Consider the following 24,471-nt stretch of genomic DNA (forward strand, 5'->3'; position numbering starts at 1 on the left):
GGAGACCAAAACTGAACACAATACTCCAGGTGTGGCCGCACTAACACCTTATACAATTGCAACATAACCTCCCTAGTCTTAAACTCCATCCCTCTAGCAATGAAGGACAAAATTCCATTTGCCTTCTTAATCACCTGTTGCACTTGTAACCCAACCTTCTGTGACTCATGCACTAGCACACCCAAGTCTCTCTGAACAGCGGCATGCTTTAATATTTTATCGTTTAAATAATAATCCCATTTGCTGTTATTCCTACCAAAATGGATAACCTCACATTTGTCAACATTGGATTCCATCTGCCAGACCCTAGCCCATTCACTTAACCTATCCAGACTTCCAGTATCCTCTGCACTTTTCGCTTTACCACTCATCTTAGTGTCTTCTGCAAACTTGGACACATTGCCCTTGGTCCCCAACTCCAAATCATCTATGTAAATTGTGAACAATTGTGGGCCCAACACGGATCCCTGAGGGACACCACTAGCTACTGATTGCCAACCAGAGAAACACCCATTTATCCCAACTCTTTGCTTTCTATTAATTAACCAATCCTCTATCCATGCTACTACTTTACCCTTAATGCCATGCATCTTTATCTTATGCAGCAACCTTTTGTGTGGCACCTTGTCAAAGGCTTTCTGGAAATCCAGATATACCACATCCATCGGCTCCCCGTTATCTACTGCACTGGTAATGTCCTCAAAAAATTCCACTAAATTAGTTAGGCATGACCTGCCCTTTACGAACCCATGCTGCATCTGCCCAATGGGAAAATTTCTATCCAGATGCCTCGCAATTTCTTCCTTGATGATAGATTCCAGCATCTTCCCTACTACCGAAGTTAAGCTCACTGGCCTATAATTTCCTGCTTTCTGCCTACCTCCTTTTTTAAACAGTGGCGTCACGTTTGCTAATTTCCAATCCACCGGGACCACCCCAGAGTCTAGTGAATTTCGGTAAATTATCACTAGTGCATCTGCAATTTCCCTAGCCATCTCTTTTAGCACTCTGGGATGCATTCCATCAGGGCCAGGAGACTTGTCTACCTTTAGCCCCATTAGCTTGCCCATCACTCCCTCCTTAGTGATAACAATCCTCTCAAGGTCCTCACCTGTCATAGCCTCATTTCTATCAGTCGCTGGCATGTTATTTGTGTCTTCCACTGTGAAGACCGACCCAAAAAACCTGGTCAGTTCCTCAGCCATCTCCTCATTTCCCATTATTAAAACTCCCTTCTCATCCTCTAAAGGACCAATATTTACCTTAGCCACTCTTTTTTGTCTTATATATTTGTAAAAACTTTTACTGTCTGTTTTTATATTCTGAGCAAGTTTACTCTCATACTCTATCTTACTCTTCTTTATAGCTTTTTTAGTAGCTTTCTGTTGCCCCCTAAAGATTTCCCAGTCCTCTAACCTCCCAGCAATCTTTGCCACTTTATAAGCTTTTTCCTTCAATTTGATACTCTCCCTTATTTCCTTAGATATCCACGGTCGATTTTCCCTCTTTCTTCCGTCCTTCCTTTTTGTTGGTATAAACCTTTGCTGAGCACTGTGAAAAATCGCTTGGAAGGTTCTCCACTGTTCCTCAACTGTTCCACCATAGCTCCCAGTCTACCTTAGCTAGTTCTTCTCTCATCCCCTTGTAATCTCCTTTGTTTAAACACAAAACACTAGTATTTGATTTTACTTTCTCACCCTCCATCTGTATTTTAAATTCCACCATATTGTGATCGCTCCTTCCGAGAGGATCCCTAACTATGAGATCATGAATCAATCCTGTCTCATTACACAGGACAAGATCTAGGACCACTTGTTCCCTCGTAGGTTCCATTACATACTGTTCTAGGAAATTATCGCGGATACATTCTATAAACTCCTCCTCAAGGTTGCCTTGACCGACCTGGTTAAACCAATCGACATGTAGATTAAAATCCCCCATGATAACTGCTGTACCATTTCTACATGCATCAGTTATTTCTTTGTTTATTGCCTGCCCCACCATATCGTTACTATTTGGTGGCCGATAGACTACTCCTATCAGTGACTTTTTCGCCTTACTATTCCTGATTTCCACCCAAATGGATTCAACCTTATCCTCCATAGCACCGATGTCATCCCTTACTATTGCCCGGATGTCATCCTTAAATAACAGAGCAACACCACCTCCCTTACCATCCACTCTGTCCTTCCGAATAGTTTGATACCCTCGGATATTTAACTCCCAGTCGTGACCATCCTTTAATCATGTTTCAGTAATGGCCACTAAATCATAGTCATTTACGATGATTTGTGCCATCAACTCATTTACTTTATTCCGAATACTACGAGCATTCAGGTAAAGTACACTTATGTTGTTTTTTTTACCTCTGTTTTGAATCTTAACATCTCCAGTTTTATTCCTTTTGTTATTACTGGGCCTATTCACTGAGCTCCCCTCAGTCACTGTACCTTGTACTGTCGCCCTTTTAGATTTTTGACTATGTCTTCTCTGCCTTGCACTTTTCCCCTTACTTCCTTTTGCTTCTGTCCCTGTTTTACTACCTTCCAACTTCCTGCATCGGTTCCCATCCCCCTGCCACATTAGTTTAAACCCTGCCCAACAGCTCTAGAAAACATCGTCCTGCCCAGGTGCAGACCGTCCAGTTTGTACTGGTCCCACCTCCCCCAGAACCAGTCCCAATGCCCCAGGAATTTGAATCCCTCCCTCTTGCACCATCTCTCGAGCCACGCATTCATCCTATCTATCCTGACATTCCTACTCTGACTAGCTCGTGGCACTGGTAGCAATCCTGAGATTACTACCTTTGAGGTCCTACTTTTTAGTTTAACTCCTAACTCCCTGAATTCCGCTTGTAGGACCTCATCCCGTTTTTTACCTATATCGTTGGTGCCTATGTGCACCACGACAGCTGGCTGTTCACCCTCCCCCCCCCCCCCCAGAATGTCCTGCAGCCGCTCCGAGACATCCTTGACCCTTGCACCAGGGAGGCAACATACCATCCTGGAGTCTCGATTGCGTCCACAGAACCGCCTGTCTATTCCCCTTACGATCGAGTCCCCAATCACTATAGCCCTGCCATTTTTCTTCCTGCCCTGCTGCGCAGCAGAGCCAGCCACGGTGCCATGAACCTGGCTGCTGCTGCCTTCCCCTGGTGAGCCATCTCCCTCAACAGTATCCAAAGCGGTATATCTGTTTTGCAGGGAGATGACCGCAGGGGACACCTGCACTGCCTTCCTACTCTTGCTCTTTCTTTTGGTCACCCATTTTCTATCTCCCTCAGTAACCTTCACCTGCGGTGTGACCAACTCGCTAAACGTGCTATCCATGACCTCCTCAACATCGCGGATGCTCCAAAGTGAGTCCATCCGCAGCTCCAGAGCCGTCAAGCGGTCTAACAAGAGCTGCAACTGAACACACTTCTTGCACGTGAAGGAGCCAGGGACAGTGGATGTGTCCCTGAGCTCCCACATCGCACACGAGGAGCATGACACGGGTCTGGGATCTCCTGCCATGTCTTAAACCCTTGGTAAACTTAAACAACTAGAATTTCAAAATAAAAATAAATAAATTAGACAATGAAAAGAAAAAGAGAGACTACTTACCAGTCACTTACCAGGGTTAAAAAGCACCTCCTCACACTCTGCACCGAATTACCTCACTGCACCAAATTACCAAGTTTCAATCCCCACTCCGGATGTGTCTCCTGGAAAAGTGCTCGCTTACTGTGTGCGCTGTCTGTTTGTCTTTTATACAGACCTCAGCTAACCGATGACTCAAAAAATACCTTAACTTCAAAGAGAAGAATACAATGTGCCCCTAAACAGGCCTCAGGTGATTGACAGATAACTGCCTCTCAGCAATTAGGGTGGGGGCAGCTTCAACCAATCAGACACTAAGCTCCACACTGCACTTTTAACTGAAAAACAGCAGAATTAGATTTTCCACTTACCTTTGCTGATTTACCTCACTGCACCAAATTACCAAGTTTCAATCCCCACTCTGGATGAGTCTCACTCCGGATGTGTCTCCTGGAAAAGTGCTAGCTTACTGTGTGCGCTGTCTGTCTGTCTTTTATACAGACCTCAGCAAACCGATGACTCAAAAAATACCTTAACTTCAAAGAGAAGAATACAATGAGCCATCTGTGCATAATATCAGTATGTGTGAGTCTGTTGTATACAATGGGGACAGGGTGTATAATGGGGACAGGGTGTATAATGGGGACAGGGTGTATAATGGGGACAAGGTGTCTAATGGGGACAGGATGTATAATGGGGACAGCATGTAGAATGGGGACAGGGTGTATAATGGGGACAGGGTGTATAATGGGGACAGGGTGTATACTGGGGATAGGGTGTATAATGAGGACAGGGTGCATATTGAGAACAGAGGGTATAATGGAGACTGGGTGTAAAATGGGGACAAAATGTACACTGATGATTTGGAGGTTTTAAACTAATTTGGAGGTTTTAAACTAATGTGGCAGGGGGATGGGAACCAGATTAGGAAGTTAGAGGTCAGTAAAGAGGCAGCAACTAAAGCCAGTAAGGTACTAGATAATAAACTCAATGTGACTAAGGGGAAGAGTAGACAGGGAAGAGATGATGAACGCAAAGGGATAGGTGGTCTGAGGTGCATTTGTTTTAATGCGAGAAGTGTAGCAGGTAAGGCAGATGAATTTAGGGCTTGGATTAGTACCTGGGATGATGTTATTGGTATTACTGAGAGTTGGTTGAGGGAAGGGCAAGACTGGCAACTAAATATCCCAGGGTATAGATGCTTCAAGAGGGATAGAGAGGGAGGTAAAAGGGGTGGAGGAGTTGCATTACTGGTCAGAGATGATATCACAGCTGTGATTAAGAGGGCACGATGGAGGATTCAAGCACTGAGGCAATATGGGTAGAGCTAAGAAATAGGAAGGGTGGAGTAACATTGTTGGGAATTTACTACAGGCCTCCCAAAAGCGAGCGTGAAGTAGAGGTACAAATATGTAGACAGATTATGGAAAAATGTAGGAGCAATAAGGTGGTCGTGATAGGAGATTTTAACTTCCCAAACAGTGAATGGGACTCATGTAGTATTGGAGGCGTAGATGAAGCAGAATTTGTAAGGAGCATCCAGGAGAATTTTTTAGAGCAGTATGTAAATAGTTCAACTCGGGAAGGAGCCATACTGAACCTGGTATTGAGGAATGATCCCGGCCAGGTGGTTGATGTTTCAGTCGGTGATTACTTTGGGAATAACGATCACAATTCCGTAAGTTTTAGAATACTCATGGACAAAGACAAGAGTGGTCCTAAAGGAAGAGTGCTAAATTGGGGAAAGGCCAAGTATAACAAAATTCGGCAGGGGCTAGGGAATGTGGATTGGGAGCAGCTGTTTAAGGATAAATCCACATTTGAAATGTGGGAGTCTTTTAAGGAAAGGTTGATTAGAATGCAGGACAGACATGTCCCTGTGAAAATGAGGGATAGAAATGGCAAGATTAGGGAACCATGGATGACGGGTGGAATTGTGATTCTAGCTGAGATGAAAAAGGAAGCATACATAAAATCTAGGCGACTTAAAACTGATGAAGCTTTGGAGGAATATCGGGAAAATAGGACAAATCTCAAACGCGCAATAAAGAGGGCTAAAAGGGGTCATGAAATATCTTTGGCTAACAGGGTTAAGGAAAATCCCAAAGCCTTTTATTCGTATATAAGGAGCAAGGGGTAACTAGAGAAAGGATTGGCCCACTCAAAGACAAAAGAGGGAATTTATGCGTGGACTCAGAGGAAATGGGTGAGATTCTTAATGAGTACTTTGCATCGGTATTCACCAAGGAGAGGGACAAGACGGATGTTAAGGTTAGGGATGGATGTTTAAATACTCTAGGTCAAGTCGGCATAAGGAAGAGGGAAGTTTTGGGTATTTAAAAGGCATTATGGTGGACAAGTCCCCAGGTCCGGATGGGATCTATCCCAGGTTATTGAGGGAAGCGAGGGACAAAATAGCTGGGGCCTTAACAGATATCTTTGCAGCATACTTGAGCACGGGTGAGGTCCTGGAGGACTGGAGAATTGCTAATGTTGTCCCTTTGTTTAAGAAGGGTAGCAGGGATAATCCAGGGAATTATAGACCTGTGAGTTTGACGTCAGTGGTAGGCAAACTGTTGGAGAAGATACTGAGGGATAGGATCTATTCACATTTGGAAGAAATGTGATAGGCAGCATGTTTTGTGCAGGGAAGGTCATGTCTTACAAACCTAATAGAATTCATTGAGGAAGTGACAAAGTTAATTTATGAAGGAAGGGCTGTAGATGCCATATACATGGACTTCAGTAAAGCGTTTGATAAAGTTTCCCATGGCATGTTGATGGAAAAAGTGAAGTCGTATGGGGTTCAGGGTGTACTCGCTAGATGGATAAAGAACTGGCTGGGCAACAGGAGACAGAGAGTAGTGGTGGAAGGGAGTGTCTCAAAATGGAGAAAGGTGACTAGTGGTGTTCCACAGGGATCCGTGCTCGGATCACTGTTGTTTGTGATATACATAAATGATCTGGACGAAGGTATAAGTGGTCTGATGAGCAATTTTGCAGATGATACTAAGATTGGTGGAGTTGCAGATAGCGAGGAGGACTGTCAGAGAATACAGCAAAATATAGATAGATTTGAGAGTTGGGCAGAGAAATGGCAGATGGAGTTCAAGCCAGGCAAATGCGAGGTGATGCATTTTGGAAGGTCTAATTCAAGAGCGGACTATAAGGTCAATGGAATAGTCCTGGGGAAAATTAATGTACAGAGAGATCTGGGAGTTCAGGTTCATTGTACCCTGACGCAGGTCAATAGAGTGGTCAAGAAGGCATACAGCATGCTTGCCTTCATTGGACGGGGTATTGAGTACAAGAGTCGGCAGGTCATGTTACAGTTGTATATGACTTTGGTTAGGCCACATTTGGAATACTGCGTGCAGTTCTGGTCGCCACATTTCCAGAAGGATGTGGATGCTTTAGAGAGGGTGCAGAGGAGGTTCACCAGGATGTTGCCTGGTATGGAGGGTGCTAGCTATGAAGAAAGGTTGAGTAGATTAGGATTGTTTTAGTTGGAAAGACGGAGGTTGAGGGGGTCCTGATTGAGGTCTACAAAATTATGAGAGGTAGGGACAGGGTGGATAGCAACAAGCTTTTTCCAAGAGTGGGGGTGTCAATTACAAGGGGTCACGATTTCAAGGTGAGAGGGGGAAAGTTTAAGGGAGATGTACATGGAAACTTTTTTACGCAGAGGGCGGTGGGTGCCTGGAACGCTTTGCCAGCGGAGGTGGTAGAGGCGGGGACGATAGCATCATGTAAGATGCATCTAGACAGATATATGAACGGGTGGAGAACAGAGGGAAGTAGATCGTTGGAAAATAGGCGACAGGTTTAGATAAAGGATCTGGATCGGTGCAGGCTGGGAGGGCCGAAGGGCCTGTTCCTGTGCTGTAATTTTCTTTGTTCTTTGTTCTTTGTATGATGTGGTATATAATGGGGACAAAGTGTATAATGGGGACAGGGTGTATAATGGGACAAGGATGTACAATGGGGATGGGTGTATAATGGAAGTGGATTGTATAATGGGGCTACGTGTATAATGGGGATGGGTGGGTAATGGTGCTGGGTGTTTAATGGGACAATGACGTACAATGGGGATGGGTGTATAATGGGCAGAGCATGTACAATGATGACAGGGTGTATACTGGGGATGGAGTGTATAATGGGGATGGAGTATATATGGGGATGGAGTGTATAATGGGGATGGAGTGTATAATGGGGGTGGAGTGTATAATGGGGATGGAGTATATATGGGGATGGAGTGTATAAAGGGGATGGAGTATATAATGGGGATGGAGTGTATAATGGAGATGGAGTATATATGGGGATGGAGTGTATAATGAGGATGGAGTATATAATTGGGCTAGGATGTATGATGGGATGTATAATGGGGACAAGATATATAATGTGGCTGGAGTGTATAATTGTGCTATGGTGAATAATGTGGAGGGGGGTCTAATGGGGACAGAATGTATAATTGGGCTAGAGTGTGTAATGGGGATGGGGTGTATAATGGGGACAGAGTGTATAATTGGGCTAGAGTGTGTAATGGGGATGGGGTGTATAATGGGGACAGAGTGTGTAAACCGGCTGGTTGTATAATCCGGCTGGGTGTATAATCGGGCTGGGTTTATAATGGGTTGGGAGTAGAATTGGGCTGGGTATATAATGGCGACCGGCTGTACAATGGGGACCCGTTGAATAATGGGGACCGGGTATATCATGGGGTCAGAGTGTACAATTGTGCTAGGTGTATAATGGGGCAGGGTGTATAAAGGGGTAGGGGTGTATAATTGGGCAGTGTACACAATGGGGACTGGGTGCAGAATGGAATTCATACATCGGGGCCCATTCTCTAAAAACTAATGGAATGTGTTCAAGCCTTGCATCTTTTTTGAATTACCTGGGAAATTGGGGTTCCTATAGTTCCCTGTTGCTTCCTCCATGGCAACACCTCAGCCAATCAGAATAGACCTGGCAACCAATCCGCAGCCTATTGTCCTGTAGTATAAATGATTGTGCTCGTTTGAAATTTGGCATTCTTGCATTTGCCCTAAGGGGTGCAAGACAGACACATCTCTCTCTTTCCTGCCACTTTCAGGTGTGATTTTAAATTGTTTAGCGGAATTGAAAAGGAGAGATGGAAAGAAACTGTTTCTTCTAATGGCCCCAAAACAAAAAGAGACTTTGCGTTAAAGTTAGAGTTCACGGGCGGTGTCAGAAAGCATGCCCTCACACAAATTGATACATTCGGAAACTCCTCCCACCAAAATACTGCTGAGGGTGGGGGACAGTTGAAGATTTCAAAATTGTGCTTGATACTTTTTTGTTTGGCAAGGATCTTTTTTTTTTTTAAATAATTTTTATTGAAAAATTTTGATTTTATACAACATTGACACACCTTAGTAAAATACCGAAAATAACAATAATATTAACAATCATATACATTCGCCCCACCTCCATGAACAACACAGCATTTTAACATCAACGCAAATTAACGCACTATAAAGTTACAGAATAGGCACTACAATAGTGCACCCCCCCCCCCCCCCCCCCCCCCGGGTTGCTGCTGCTATTGACCAAGTTACCTATCTCTGAGCCAGGAAGTCCAGAAAAGGCTGCTATCGTTTATAGAACCCTTGTATTGATCCTCTCAGGGCAAATTTGACCTTTTCCAATTTTATAAATCCCGCCATGTCACTGATCCAGGTCTCCACGCTTGGGGGCCTTGCATCCTTCATTTGGCAAGGATCTTAATCTACAGGGGGAAGCAGGTGGATGGGCTCAAGGTACAGATCAGCCATCATCTAATGCAGAACAGGCTGAAATGGGCTGACTGGCCTCCTCTGTTCCTGAGCTCCTCGACCTGAGGTTTTACTCCTGTATCTATGCAGAACATGCGGCTTTTATTGTTTTGCTTCATAACCTGTTTCTTTTTTATATTCCTCCCTGATCCCCATCCCATTTAGGAAAATCTCCAGGGTTGATTTTCTGGTGGAATTGAAGATTGCAGTGAAATGAAGCAATTCAAAGAGTGTTCTCTTCATATTGACCATGGACATGGCCAACCAATCAGCGTGCGATAAAGATGATTGCACCAATTGCACTCTCGAGTCTAGAATCCACCAGACACAGTCTACATTGCTGTCTTCATCACCAGCTTCCCAACTAATCTTCTGTCCCTGAATCACAGCTACCTGCAGATCAGACAGGGGAATAAGCCGGGAGTCTATCTGTGCAATCTGACCATCTCAGACCTGTTGCACCTCACCTGTTTGCCCTTGTGGATCCAATACTTACTGATGAAAGATAATTGGGTGAATGGCGAGTTGCTGTGCAGGATTTCTGGGATCGTCCTCTACGAGAATATTTATGTGAGCATCGCATTCCTCTGTTGCATCTCTGTAGATCGTTACTTCGCAGTGGTCCACCCTTTAAGATTCCATACCTTCCGAACTCTGAAAGCTGTGCTTCTGGTCAGTGTTTTCATCTGGATCAAAGAAATTGGAACCAGTGTTTTCATTTTCTCTCATGATGGGACTGTGAAAGATCAAACTAATCACTTACTCTGTTTCGAGCATTATCCACTGCAGTCTTGGCGAAAAATTACCGTCTCTCTGTTGGCTTCCTTTTCCCCATTGCTCTGTTGGCCTTTTCCTATCACAGGGTGCTGATATCTATCCGGGAGAGTCAAGGCATTCAGCAGAATCAAAAGTTAAGGATCAAAAAGTTGGTGATAAGCGCTATTGTCATTTTTTGCATTTGCTTTGCCCCTTATCATGTTATGCTGCTGGTCAGAACTCTATTTGAGGACAACTGAAACTTTGTGAGGAGCTCGTTCCATTATTATCACTTTGGGTTGCTGTTGACCAGTTGGAATTGTGTGGCTGATCCTATAACTCTACTCCTTTGTGTCAGAGAGCACACATGGAATCCTGATGAGGCTAGCACCCCAGAAACCTAGAAGAATGAGCATAGCAATTGGTGTCAGTCTTGCCGCACGGGTAGCTCTCTCTCATTTCTGAGTCAGAAGGGTTAGGTTCCATTGCAGAGATTATAACATAATCCAAGCTGATCGTCCCAGTGTAGCGTCGAGGGTGGGGGGGGGGGGGGGGGGGGGGGGGGGGGCACTCTGAGATGCCATATTTTGAGTAAGATGTTAAACTAAAGCCCTGTCTTCTCTCTCAGGTGGACATAAAGATCCCAAGCTACTATTCAAAGAACAGTCAATATTGTCTTGGCCAATATCATGAAAGGTCAGATTATCTCTGTCGTGATCTGTACATACCCCAGGGACTGCAGACAGATGTAACAGCCACAGCATCACTAGAGGGCAGCATCAGAGGCGGACATAAAGGGTCCGACCCAAGGCAGGATCCGCCTCTTTTAGAAGCACAGGGCTAGTGAGCAGCAGCACACAGAGACAGCTCAACACAGGCAGCTTACTTTAGCTTCTCTTGTTTTGCCTCTTGATTGCTTTCCGTCTGGTTGAGCTCTGGAGACAGAACGAACCTACTGAATAAAGTATTTGTGTTAACTGGAAGTCGACAATCTTTGTTCAGACTCAGAGAATAACATAATCTCCACTGCTGTTACCTTATCTGCCGATATCAATTTGCCACATTTAAAAGGATAAAAGATTTTCCTTCCAATCATTAGATGTTCCTCTAATTTTAATATTGGATGTACTGTATAATTAACTAATGCTTCAAAGCCCTCTCCTGATATTATACTGCGCCTCAACTTGCTGCCTGAACCGGCCAATGCTCCTTTGATTTTTGGGGTAAGTTTAGAATTCTGAGTCAGAATTCGGATTGGAGTAGAGTTTTCAGGTTGGGTCTGGAATAAATATTCAGGCAATGATTCCGAAAAAGAGAGCAGGCAGAAAAGCAGAGTTGAGGCCACAATCAGATCAGTCATGATTTTATCGTTTGGCGGAGCAGGCTAGAGGGGCTGAATGGCTGGCCCCTGCTCCTAATTCTTGTGTTCTTGTGAGAAATACGGGGATAATATTAGAGTTTCCAGGAAGGTTGATTGGATTCATTCTTCCACATAGAGTAAGATTGGATTGGAGCTTCAGTCAGTATTAAAGTTGGATTAGAATTTCCTTTAGGTACTGTGAAAGTTTAGAGTTTCAGATAATGACCAGAAGTTGGAAGCTTGAGGGGTGATTTGGAATGGATTAGAGGGGTAAATTTATCTCCAATGTTTAGCAGCAAACTGACAAATTCAGATCGTAGAATCCCTACAGTGCAGAAGGAGGCCATTCGGCCCATCAAGTCTGCACTGACCCACTGAAAGAGTACCCTGCCTAGACCGACTCCCCTGCCTCATCCCTGTAACCCCACCTAATCTTTGGACATTAAAGGACACTAAGCTAACCACTGTGCCACCCTGCCACCCTAGTCAGCCAGCCATTTTTATATCCCAATCCTCTTGAGGTAAATGGATTACAGAGCTGGGCAAGGAATAAAATAAGCCTGCTATCCCAACCTATATCAACTCATCCCAACCTAGTCCAACTCATCTTATCTCATAGCTCATCTCATCCTATCCATATCTGACTCAGCCAATGAAGTTAAAATTATTTCCAGAGTTTCTGGTGTGAGTTGGGTTTGCATTGGAAGCTCTGTAAGGACCAGGGTTGGATTAAAGGTACGGGGTGATGGGACGTTTTCCATGATGAGCAATCAGCTTTTGCATTAGGCGTAGCGCAAGTAGACACATCACAAAGCTTTCTCGATTCTGCCCCAATAATGTGTCTCAACCCATTACTCCCGCAAGAGTAGGATTGCTCTTGGGCTTCGCTGACGCCCAGGAGCGATTCCCTCTCCCTTCCTATGCAAATTTATTCATGGAGGGGAGCTTGTGGAATTCCGTCAGAATTGACACGAGTGATGGAATTTCACATGGAGCCTACGCAGCAGCACAGACCTGTTGGGCTGAACGGCCAGTTTCTTTGCTGTAAACCCCAATCAAATGAACACAGAAAACACTGGGCACGATTCGGCTGGTCGGTGAAAATCTGGAAGAGAAATTACACGTCGACATTTAAGCCGTAACTCTTCATCAGAACTGGAGAATTTGAAGCACACATTTCAGGAGCAAGTGCAGATCACTGCAGATGCTGGAAATCCAAAGTAAAAACAGAGCATTGGAAAATACTCAGCATGTCAGGCAGCATCTGTGGAGAGAGAAACCGAGTTCAAGTCTCAGGTTAATGACATAGTTCAGAACTTTAATCACTAACTATGACATCAGCAACACTGGTTTATGAAACTCCATAGAAATCTCATTCACTTTAACCATTCACTCTATCATTTCTAATTCCATAATATTGGTTAAACATGCCTTGCTCCTGAATAATCCATGCAGACTTCCCCTGGTTTAGTCACCAATTCCCAGTTGCTTCTGGATTTCATCCTGCATTATAGGGGTGGGTTCTCTGTTCTGGAGACTAACGTGCTCCTGCTGGAGCAGAACTGCTCCTGGGCTCCGCTGGCATTCGGAGCAATGCCCAGGAGCGATACCCTCTCCCTTTCCATGTAAATTTATTTTTGAGGGGAGCTTGTGGAATTCAGTCAGAATCCTGGTATCAGGCCGCCATTTTGAGTGGGCTGCATGGTATCAATTCCGACGGCTGGCTCCCCTACCCCCACAATGCAAATCCTGCCCCCCACCTCTGTTGACAAGTAGGGGCGTCCTCCCCCCACCACCACAGGAATAATGGGTCACACACCCCCACAGCATGCATCAGGGTGACCTGACCCCCCTCCCATCGACCCCGCCATCAGACCTCCCCATCAGAGACCTGTTTGAAAGCTGAAGAGCAATACAGCCAGTAGGGTGAAAAATCACTGCATTTTCACTTACTCTTCTAACATCTGCTGCCTCGGACAAAAGCAGCTATTACACATATCAGAGTCTTCTTTGAAAACTTGAAAGCACTTGACAGTCTGTGAAATGCAGATCTTCTATTCAGTACCACACAGCAATACATTGCATTAGCCAGTAATTGAGACAGCTGCTTAGTGGATTGTTTATTGATCTTTCCTTTCACCCTTGAATGCATCTCCATTACCCTGCCCTGATGTTAACCACAATGTTTATAAACACGCTTGCAATGACTGACAGCTCCTTGCCACACCAAAAGTAGCTAAGTGCTTTCTACTGTGAAAAAGAGGAAGTCAAAGCACTTGATACAAGTCAATAGCACTTGATGCGTCTGATGTGCTTGCAGAAATGTGTTTGGGGCATCTGATGGCGGGTGGTCAGGTGGGGAGGCAAGATTTATGTTGTGGGGGCCTTCTTATAGACTTTGGGGGCACCTCCATTAAGCACTGACCCCTTGACCCACTGGGGGGTCCACCAAATCAGGTGCCCTAGTTAATGCCTAGGTGAATCCCAGCTGAGAGGCCTGGAGCATCATGGGGCCTGGAAAATTAGGCTTCCAGCCCTTTAATCAGATGCAAATGAGTGCGAATGATCTATTTGCATGGTGCCACTAGTAGAGGGTGTGTAGCTCGCTGCAACTGCTGGCAGGAGACCAGAGAATCAGAATGGTATTGGTGCCTGGCCCCACACCAGAGGCTAAAATTTACCAATTGAACAATAACAATTTTATGAGTTACCTTCTGTCACGAGGCTGATCCATGTTCACTCCTCCCTTACAATGTTCCTTTTCACAGAATTAGAAAGCTATTCTTGAAGTCTCCTCTGTTCCTTGGGGCCTTACATTGTCTAAGAGGTTCGGGAATGTCAAAGATTACAACAGAAGGTAAAACTCATTGCGGATGTTTCGAACAATCTCAATGCTTTGAAAATATCACTGTTGGAAAGCATCCATTAGTTTTGATCCCCCCCCCCCCCCGAACTTCACAGTTTGCACGAAGAACTTCAGACTTTTTACCAACAGCATATTGAAGACAACGATGATTTGATTTATGTACCTCTTTTCACAACACCAGGAAGATGGTTCCTCTGACTGTGCAGCACTCCATCAGTACTGCACTGGGAATGTCGGCCTAGATTTTGTTTGTGTGTCTCAGGAGTGGGATTTGAACCCACAGCCCTGACTCAGAGGGGAGAGAGCTACCCACTGAGGTAAGGTGACACAATGCAGCCTATGCGCAGTTGAGAGCAGCTACAAGGAGATAACTTGATTTTCTGTAGCACCTTTCACAATCTTAGGGTTTCCCCCCAAGTACTTCACAGCCAATGATGTACCTTTTGAAACCCAGACCTTGCTGTGACATAGAGAAACATGGGAGTGACAAACAGCAGTGAGCTGTAATGCCCCATGCTTTAGAATGAGAATTTGCCGGCCTGCACACTTTACGTCATTGGTCAGAGGGAGGTTGATGAGTTTTGACCACTGCATTCCGGAGCAGGGAGGCAAAGGAAATGACCAATTATCCCAAATTCCTCCAACCTATTCCTCCTGGGTGGGTTTAGGATTCTGACCACTGAAGTCTAAAGAATGTGAAAATGAACTGACATTCAATTTGATTAAGTCTTTTATGCAGATATTTTTGAGAAACAATTTATTTTTGTGGGTATTCTATTTATAGGTTGTATTTCTGTACCATGCTTTATCAATATGAAGTGTCCTTGTATTTTTCTTAAATTGTAATGACTTTATTGCTTCAACGTTAAATAAAATGTGTTTAAATTGGCTTGTCTGGCTAAACCCTCAAATGCAAACAATACATCACTTTGAGCTGTTCAACCATGGGGGTGAAAATTCTGATCGGGAAACTTTCTAGGGCAGTCATTTTCAAAATCGAAGTCGCGACGCACAGGTGGGTCACGGGCAGGTGTTGAGAGGGTCGCGGTGCCATCCATCGCGGCATTCCCGATTACGGGAATTAATGCGCAATGGACACAGCCACCGGCTTTTAAAAATGCCGGCTGTCACCGGCTTTAAAATTGACGGCCGCGACCGGCTTTCAGAATGCGGGCGCGCTGCGCATGCGTGCCCGCTTATCAGTACGCATGGCCTGAGACCAGCAAGAAACACCGCGTCCTCCTGACATCAGCGCGCTAAACCTAGGAAAAGAATTTTTAAAAAAATTCAATGCTGTCCTCCTGCCTGAAGCGATGGCAGAGAACAGGTCACGCGCCCCGAACACCGACACCATGTTCTCTGGGCACGATTGCGATTCCACCATTTTGTCAGCAGCAAGCAAGCAACAGGACTGTAAAATTTAAAATGGATCATTTTGAAACAAGGAAGAGAGGGCCAGAGACACAAACAGGCCAAGATCTCATAACTAAACCTGCTGGAGAGAGTGGCTCAGGAAAATCCACAGCAGGACAGAGAAGTGATGGGGATTCCGCAATAGGACAAGGCAGTGCTGATGTGAGCTGTTCAGGAGATTCCACGACAGGAGGTAAAACTCACTGTGAATGTTTCGAACAATCTCAATGCTTTGAAAATATCATTGTTGGAAAGCGTCCATTAGGTTTGATTCCCCCCCCCCCCCCCCCCCCCCCAATCTTCACAGTTTGCACGACACGACAGGAGAAAGCAGCGCTGGTGTGAGATGTTCAAGAGAGTCCACAACAGGAGAAAGCAGCGCTGGTGTGAGCTTCAGGATCTCTGGTGAACAGCTCATACAGAAATGTAACATTGAATGACAAGGTAAGTGAGATCGTGAGGACCAAGCAGGCTCACCTGTCGCATTTAAGGTAAGCGGAAATAGTGGGTCGCGCCAGTCAGCCAGCTTGGGTCCTGAAGGTTGGCCGGTTGGTAAGAATGGGTCCCTGTAAAAAAAGTTTGCAAAACACTGTTCTAGGGGATACATTGGCGTGAAGGAGATGGGAAGCAATGATCCAAGAACTTGGTGTTGGGGCAAGTTAATTTTTTAAATGTCTAATCAAGGTAATCTGATCAATTGTGAAGAGATTGCTACCCAGGAAGGACTGAACAGCCTGTGCTCTTTTCTCTGGAAAAGAGAAATCTGGTTATTAAATAGGGGTGTTGAAGATTATTAAAGGATTTGATAAAATTGACATTCGAAGATTCAGGGGACCCAATGTTTATCCACAAGGCCTTTTTCAAGAAGGTTAACTCATTGATGTTAGGATTTGAGTGGGAGGGGAAGGGCCCTCGAGAAACAAAGGTGCTGTTGAAGTGGGGCAAGGGGGGGGGGGGGGCAGGTAATAATATTAATAATAATTAATGAATGATTATTGGGCGGAAAATATAGCCATGGTAAGGAAGTGGGGGAGGGGTTGGTATGGGAGCAGATGGAGGCAGCCTTGTGTAAGGGTGCTAGTTTGGGAGCGTTGTTGACACCGCCTCTGCCGTTCTCGCCGGCCAAGTACTCCACAAGTCCAGTAGTAGTGGTGGCCCTGAGGGTGTGGCCTTGATTTTTGAGGGAGCCTCGGTTTGGGCCCCGATCTGTGGGAATCTCAGGTTCACTCCGGGGGAACTGGACGGACAGTGGGGGGGAATTTTAGGGTTGGTGAAGGGCAGGGATTGAGTGGTTTGGAGATATGTCCATGGAAGGCAGCTTCCCAAGTTTGGAAGGACTGGTGGAGGAGTCCGAGTTGCCCAGCAGAATGGGTTCCGATACTTACATGTGCAGAACTACGTCAGAATGCAGGTGCCGTTCTTTCCTGATCTGCCCCCCCCCCCCCCCCCCCCCCCCCCCCCCGGGGTTGCAGGACAACGTGCTGTCAAGAACAGGGGTTGGAGAGGGCAGGGTGTCAAAGATATATAAAAGCATTGATGGATTGGGAGGGTGCCCTGATAGGAGTAGTTAGGTGAAAGTAGGAGGAGGAGCTGGGGGGGGGGGGGGGGGGGTGAGCTGGAGGCTCCTCCTCCTCATGCGCCAGGTTGAGTCTCAATCAATTTAAGGTAGTCCACAGGGTGCATATGATGGTGGCTAGAATGAGCAGGTTTTTTGAAAGGGTGGAGGATAGGCGTGGGCGGTGTCCGTGAATCATGTTCACATGTTTTGGCCTCCCGAAGTTGCAGGGATTTTGGTGGGGGTTCGCTGGCATGAGGTACTGGGGGTGAAGAAGGGCTTCAGTCCAGAATTGGCAGTGTTTGGCGTAACAGAAGACCTGGGAGTCCAGTGGGAGGGAGGTTGACATTCTGGCCTTTGCCTCTCTGGTAGCCCGGAGACGAATCCTGGAGGGACTTGGAGCCTCCGAAGCCGGGGTGGGGAGGGGGGGGGGGGGGGGGGGGGGAGGAGGAGGAGGGGGAGGGGGGGAGGGGGGGTATTTATAGCGACCTCGCTGATTTCCTTAGGCTGGAGAAAATTACATTTGCCTTAAGGGGGTCGATGAAAGGGTTCGCCAGAGATGGAAACCGTTCATTGACTTCTTCCATGACAGTTAAATCAGCTAGGTGGGGGGGGGTTAGGGTTAACAAGAAAAAGTGGAGGCAGAGAGGGTGGGGGGTATGGTAGTTGCGTTAGTTGGCTATTTATTGAGTTATGCTGTGTTCTTTTTGTTATCTGTTGCTTATCTTTTTGAAAAAAAATGAAATGAAAATCGCTTATTGTCACAAGTAGGCTTCAAATGAAGTTACTGTGAAAAGCCCCTAGTCGCCACATTCCGGCGCCTGTTCGGGGAGGCTGGTACGGGAATCGAACCGTGCTGCTGGCCTGCCTTGGTCTGCTTTAAAAGCCAGCGATTTAGCCCTGCGCTAATTTACAGTGTTTGCCATGGCGATTGTGGTCCTCTGCGTTGCGCTTCCCACCGGTTTTCCCTTTGCTTTTCTTCCCTTTGGTTCAGGTTGTTGTCGCACCTGCCCCCACCCCCAACTTGTGTCTCCTGCTTCTGTTTTTGGGCTTGGTTATGTTCCATGTTCCCCTGACGCCAACCCCACCCCCCACCCCCCACCTTCCTTACTGCGTTGTGGCTACTCCTTCTTGATCTTTCGGTTCCTACTTGTTACAAACAGGTCTTGGAACAACCAAGTAAATGACTCCCACATTTTGTGGAAGCCTTATTCCGATCTGTGAATTTAATGTTCTCCATTTGGAGAGATTCCGCAGGTCGGACAGCCAGACTGCAGCTTTGAGTGGTGCTGCTGACTGCCGGCCGAGCAGGATTCTCTGGCGGGCGATTAGGGAGGCAAAGGCAAGGGCTTCGGTCCTCTTCACCATGAAGTGATCTGGCTGCTCTGATACTCCGAAGACTGCCACCCCAGGGCACGGCTCCACCCTCATCCCAACAACCTTGGACATTGCCCCAAAGAAGGTTGTCTAGAACCCAGCGAGTCTGGAACAAGATCAGAACATGTGGGCGTGGTTTGGCAGGCCTCGTTGGCACCGTTCGCATCTATCCTCCACTCTGGGAAGAACCTGCTCATTTGGGTTCTGGTTAAGTGGGCTCTGTGTAACACATTTAGCTGTATTAGGCTTAGCCTTGCGTATGTGGAGTTGACCCTGTGCAGTGCTTCGCTCCAGAGTCCCCACCTGTATCAAACCCCATGTCCTCCCCCTACTTATCCCTCGTCTTATCCAGTTGGGTATTGGCCCCTCCTTAGCAGTCGACCGTACATGTCACCACGGTTCCCTTTCCCTAAGATGTCCATGTCCAGCAGGTGCTCTAGCAGGGATTGTCATGTTGGTTGTGGGTACATCCTTATTTCCCTTTGTAGGAAGTTTTTGAGTTGTAGATACCTGAGTTTGTTTCCCCCCCCGTCAGCTGGAATCTTTCTGTCGGCTCTTCAAGCCTTGTTAACCTTTTGTTGGTGTAGAATTCCCTAACTGTCAGCGTCCTCCCATCCTGTCTCCACCTTTTGATGGTGGCGTCCATAGTCGCCGGGGTGAACCTGTGGTGGTTGCAGATGGGGGCTTTATCGGACATTTTGGTTAACCCAAAATACTGTTGCAGCTGGTTCCACGACCGGAGCGTTGCTCCCACCACTGGGCTCGTTGAGTATTTGTTGGGTCTTTGTCTTTCTTGGTACCAGGGAGATTGAGGCTTGTGCTAGCGTAGGTAGCATGGTGCCCCTCACCAGCGAGTCCGTGAACACCTCCCGTGGTGCGGGGCCAATGCTGTCACAAATCTTTTGTAGAAGTCAGCTGTGAAATCTGGTCCCGGCGCCTTCCCAGCCTGCATGGAGCTAATACTTTCCATGACCTCTCCCAGTTCTAGCAGTCCTTCCAGGCCCCATTTCCTGTCCTCCCCAAGACTGGCATGTCCAGTCTATCAATGAACTTCCCACTGCTGGGGGCCCAAGGTGTACAGCCCCTGGTAGAAGACCTTGTCCGGTTCTGCTACTAAGTTGCTTCTGCTGTCCCTGATCTGTGCTATTTCTCAGCTGGTGAGCCAGCAGGCGGATGGCCTTGTCTCCATGTTTATACAGGGTCCCCCATGCCGGGCGGAGTTGGTGAACTGCTTTTCTTGTGGAGAGCAGGTCAAAGTCCATCTGTAGCTTTTCCTCACCACCAGGAGCTCTACGCCGGGGCCTCGGAGTATCGCCGGTCTCCGTCCAGTATGGAGTCAACTAGCTGTTGCCTAGTCGCCCTCTCTTCCCTATCTCTCCGTGCTTTATAAGCAATAACTTCACCCTGATCGCAGCTTTCAGCGCCTCCCAGAACATGGAGGGTGAGACCTTCCCGTTCCGGTTGTTAGTAATATACTGGCAATGGCCTGTGATTTTTTTTGCAGAAAGGGTTGTGGGCCAGGAGGGTAGTGCCCAACCTCCATGGGAGGGGCATTGGGTACGGCCCATCTCCAACTTCACATCCATGTAATGTGGAGCGTGGTAGGAGATTAGGATTGCGGAGTATTCCGCCCTTACTAGCCCTGGAAGCACCGATTTCCCCACTGCAGAGAAGTCGATCCGTGAATTTGGAAGGAGAATTCCTTCTCCCTATGGCTGATGAATCGCCATGGGTACACTGCCCCCAGCTACTCCATGAACATGCTGAGTTCCTTCACCATATTGGAGGGTTTTCCTGTTTTGGGGTTTGACCTGTCTCTCCGTGGATCCTGTACACAGTTAAAGTCCCCCCCTCCCATGATCACTTGGTGCATACCTGTGACTGGGATTTCCGCCATGGTCTTCTTTATATGATCCATATTGTCCCAGTTGGGAGCGTACATGTTCACCAGGACCTCAGGTGCCCCATCGAGGACACCGCTGACCGTGACTTAACATCACCCTGGGTCCATAACCATTTTTTTTCCCGTGAATGTTGTCCTCTTAATTAGCAAATTGGCTACCCCCCCGGCCCTCGTCCCGGAGCAGGAACGGTAGATCTGTCCCAGCCAACCCTTCCTTACCCACAGTCGGTCCTTCTTCCTCAGGTGCGTCTCTTGGAGCAAAACGATATCGGCTTTCATGTTTTTCAGGTGGGCGAAGACTCTGGATCTTTTCACTGGGCCGTTAAGTCCCCTGACATTCCGGGTAACTATCTTGATGGCGGGGGCGGGGGGTTTGTCCCTCCGCTCCAGTGGGATCAACTATACTTACCTGGTGCACGTGCCCATGCACTTGGGGGTTTCCCTTTGTTAGGGGGCCGTCCAAAATGGCCATGGTGATTGTTCTGCCCATGAGGTCGGGCCCCTGCACTCTGGGGTTTCCCTTTGTCCAGGGATCATCCCAAGTGGTTGCTTGCAGCGCCATTTTGTTCCAAGTGGCCATATGTGGCCTGGTGTCACCAGTCTAAAGCCCTCCATCTTTCTTCACCTATCTATCCCTTATGGTGTCATCCCCCCACCCCGTCCTCTTTCCCCCCCCCCCCCCCCCCCCCCCCCATCCCGTAGCTAACCCTCCCATCCCCTTTCCCCCTGCTTCTTGCCCTGGCTAACTCTCTGTCTGTTAAAACATTGTCTTATAAGAGCCTCATTCTGCGAGCTCTTCATCGCTCCCATTGCTGCCGCTTCTCCAGTCCGTTCTCTGCGACGAATGTGTCAGCGTCCGCAGTGACTGGGAAAAATGGCTCCCTGCCCTGGTATGTGACCCAGGGCTTGGCTCGGTACAGCTAACCGAACCTCACCGTTTCTGTACAGTGTGCCCTTTGCTTTCTTAAATTCAGCCCGGTGCTTGGCCAGGTCATCTCCAATGTGCTGATAGATCCGTATCTTGTGACCCTCTCAGCTGTAGGTTTTGGGCTGCCTGGACCAGCGCAGGATTCCTTCCTGGTCCTGGTACTGGTGTATTTTTGCAATTATTGCCCCTGGCTATTCCCCGGTTTTGTGTTTTGGTCGGAGCGACTGGAGTGTTCTGTTGGTTTTGGTGGGTTGGGGAAGCTGTCTGTCCCACCAGGTCACTCCGCATTTGGGCCACATACGTTGTGGGGTTCCTACCTTAGATCCCTTACATTAGACCCATGATCCGTAGGTTCTGCCGCATCGACCAGTTCTCCTGATCCTCAACCTTTCCTCCTAGGCTGCCTTGTGTCGCGACCAGCCTTGCCACCTCCTTTTCCAGGGTGACGATCTGGTCGCTCTGGTCCATTGCAGCCTTGCCCGGATTCTCCCCTACCCGGCGTGGCGGAGGTCCCGGCGCCGAGGCATCGGGCCGCCCCATTTTCTAATGGTCTGACACAGTAATTTGTACCAGCTCCAGGGCAGCCCTGCAGGGATCAGCAGCCCTCTGGTGGGGCCCAGGCTGTTGTGAATCTGCTGATCCATTATATTACAACTTTGATTTTTCTCCAGGTGGGGTCACCCTGCAGGTAGTTTTTTTAAAATATAAATTTAGAGCACCCACTTCATTTTTACAATTAGGTGGCAATTTAGCGCGGCCAATCCACCGACCCTGCACATCTTTGGGTTGTGGGGGCGAAACCCACGCAGACACAGGGTGAATGTGCAAACTCCACACGGACAGTGACCCAGAGCCGGGATCGAACCTGGGACTTCCGTGTATTGAGGCAGCTGTGCTAACCACTGCTAGTAATTCTGCTAGTTAACAGGAGCTGCATCTGGTTGCCGGGGAGGCAGGGGAGTGCCTTTTCTTTCTTTTGTTCATTAAGGTAATGAGCCAAGGTTAGTTGGGTTTTCTTTGTTTGGGGGGGAGAAGGGGGCCTTGTTGGAGCTGGGTGGGTTGTCTATTTGGTGCTCATGGGGTGGGGGGGGGCAGGGAGGGGGAGTGGGGGAGGTTGGGGAGGGGCATATTGCTGACAATGAGGGTTTTTTTGTTGAGATACCGGTCTGATGGGGGTAAGCCTGGAGCTGTTATAAGTTGGGGCCCTGGCAGATTTCCTTGTGGGTGGGTTATGGCTGAACATGGTAGAGGAGAGCCCCAGAGGCCCCCAATCAGGTTGGTTACATGGAACGTGAGGGGGTTAAATAGGCCAGTTAAAATATCCCAGTTGTTTGCCCATCTGAAGAGTTTGAAGACGGATGTGGTTTGCTTGCAGGACACCCAGCTGAGAGTTTGGGATGAGACAAGGCTGCGGAAAGGGTGGGTGGGGCCAGTGTTCCCCTCGAGTTTTGATGCGAGGATGAGGGGGCCCGCGGTGCTGAGCAATAGGAAGGTGACCTTTTAGGTGGCTAACATTTTGGTGGACTTGGGGGAGATATGTGATAGTGAGTGGGGTGTTGGTGGATGAAGATAAATGCGCTGAATTGGGATAACACCGACTTGATTAAGAAGGTGCTTGCGGCCATCCCCGATTATGGGGCGTGGACTTTAATTGTGTGATGGACCCCAGACTGGACATGTCGAGCCCCATATCCATTACAACCCTGGGGGTGGCAAAGGAGCCACGAGTGTTCATGGAACAGATAGGGGGTGGGGGTGGGGGAGGGGGGAGTCATTCTGGGGAAGTCGGTAATCCCCTGGCTTGTGTGGGTAGGGTACTTGGTGACTGTAATATCAGATCACGCCCTGCGCTGTGTGGATATGTGGTTGGAGAGGGCTGTGCGGAGCGACCCCCGCGGAGGTTGGATAAAGTGTTGCTCACAGACAAGGGATTTTGGGAGAGGATAGTTTCTGCCATTTGGAATTTGTGTAGATTTTAAGTCAGTTTGGGGACAGATGGAAGAGGCTTCTTCTACAGGTTCGAATTGGAGGCCAGGTTCTCTGCGAGCCCATTGGTCACAGTCTCTGTGAGAAAATGGAATCAATTCAGACAGCACGTTAAATTAGGGTCTATTTTGCGACTGGCGCCGATCTGTGGGAACTATTGGTTTGTACCGCCTGGATTATAGATCTGGGACAGAAAGGGGCTGGATTCTCTGTTTTTGGGACCATGTTCCCACTCCATCGGGAAAACTGTGGACTTTATGCCAGGAAATTCCCTGTTTTCCTGGGGGGGCTAGCAGGCAGCTGTCATAGAGCTCGCAGCTCCAGCTGCAGAGACGGCCCTCTGCACTTGCGGGTCAGAGGCCGCACCGTGCTCAATGGCGGACACATGGCGAATTCAGCCTGCAGACCTGGACCCTCAAAATCGTGCCCCGCACCAGCCGCTCAAAGGGGCCGGTGGATCACTTGCATATGTTTTGGTCTTGCCCAAAGCTGGTTAAATTCCGGTCTTCCTTCTCTGACACAATGTTGGAGATTTGGGAGTTCAAATGGCGCCACCCAATGGTGGTGATCTTTGGAGTGTTGGATGTGCCGGGCTACAGGAGGGGAAGACGGCTAATGTCTTGATCTTCGCCACTCTAATAGTCCGGGCGTTTTGTTTGGATGGAGGTTATTGGCGCCACCTGGGGCTTCAGCATGGTTAGGGCATTTTTCAGAATTCCTGCAGATGAAAAAGATAGAGGGCGCGATTCTCCGATACCGCGCCGCATCCGGAAAGCCGTCGTGAACTCGGCCGAGTTCCACCACGGCGCGAAACGGCCCCAATCTTGATCGATTCTGGCCCCGGAAATGGGCTAGGAGCGGAGCCGTGCGAAACACGGGGGAGGGGTGACGTCTGAAGCCCGCGACGCCGGACTGACGCCCGACTGACGCCCGAATGACGCCGCTCCG

General features: G+C 47.8%; 1 protein-coding gene, 1 long non-coding RNA gene and 1 pseudogene across 3 annotated transcripts in view; 2 read left to right on the forward strand and 1 right to left on the reverse strand.

Moving 5' to 3' along the window:
* The window catches only part of LOC119950642 (ovarian cancer G-protein coupled receptor 1-like), a 35,166-nt gene extending 25,360 nt beyond the window's left edge, over positions 1 to 9,806 (forward strand). For both annotated transcript variants that reach the window (XR_005457383.1, XM_038773265.1), the window contains exon 3: positions 9,545 to 9,806. The gene's annotated coding sequence lies outside the window, so the exon portion shown is untranslated. The remainder of the gene's footprint in view (positions 1 to 9,544) is intronic.
* On the forward strand, positions 9,623 to 10,670 carry LOC119950657 (annotated as a pseudogene).
* Positions 10,671 to 10,701: 31 nt separating this feature from the next.
* Positions 10,702 to 24,471, reverse strand: part of LOC119950673 — a 57,413-nt gene continuing 43,643 nt past the window's right edge. The window contains exon 3 of the long non-coding RNA XR_005457386.1: positions 10,702 to 11,090. This is a non-coding gene — a long non-coding RNA (uncharacterized LOC119950673). The remainder of the gene's footprint in view (positions 11,091 to 24,471) is intronic.

The sequence above is a fragment of the Scyliorhinus canicula genome, chromosome 2 (assembly GCF_902713615.1).
Source record: "Scyliorhinus canicula chromosome 2, sScyCan1.1, whole genome shotgun sequence".
Lineage (NCBI taxonomy): Eukaryota > Metazoa > Chordata > Chondrichthyes > Carcharhiniformes > Scyliorhinidae > Scyliorhinus > Scyliorhinus canicula.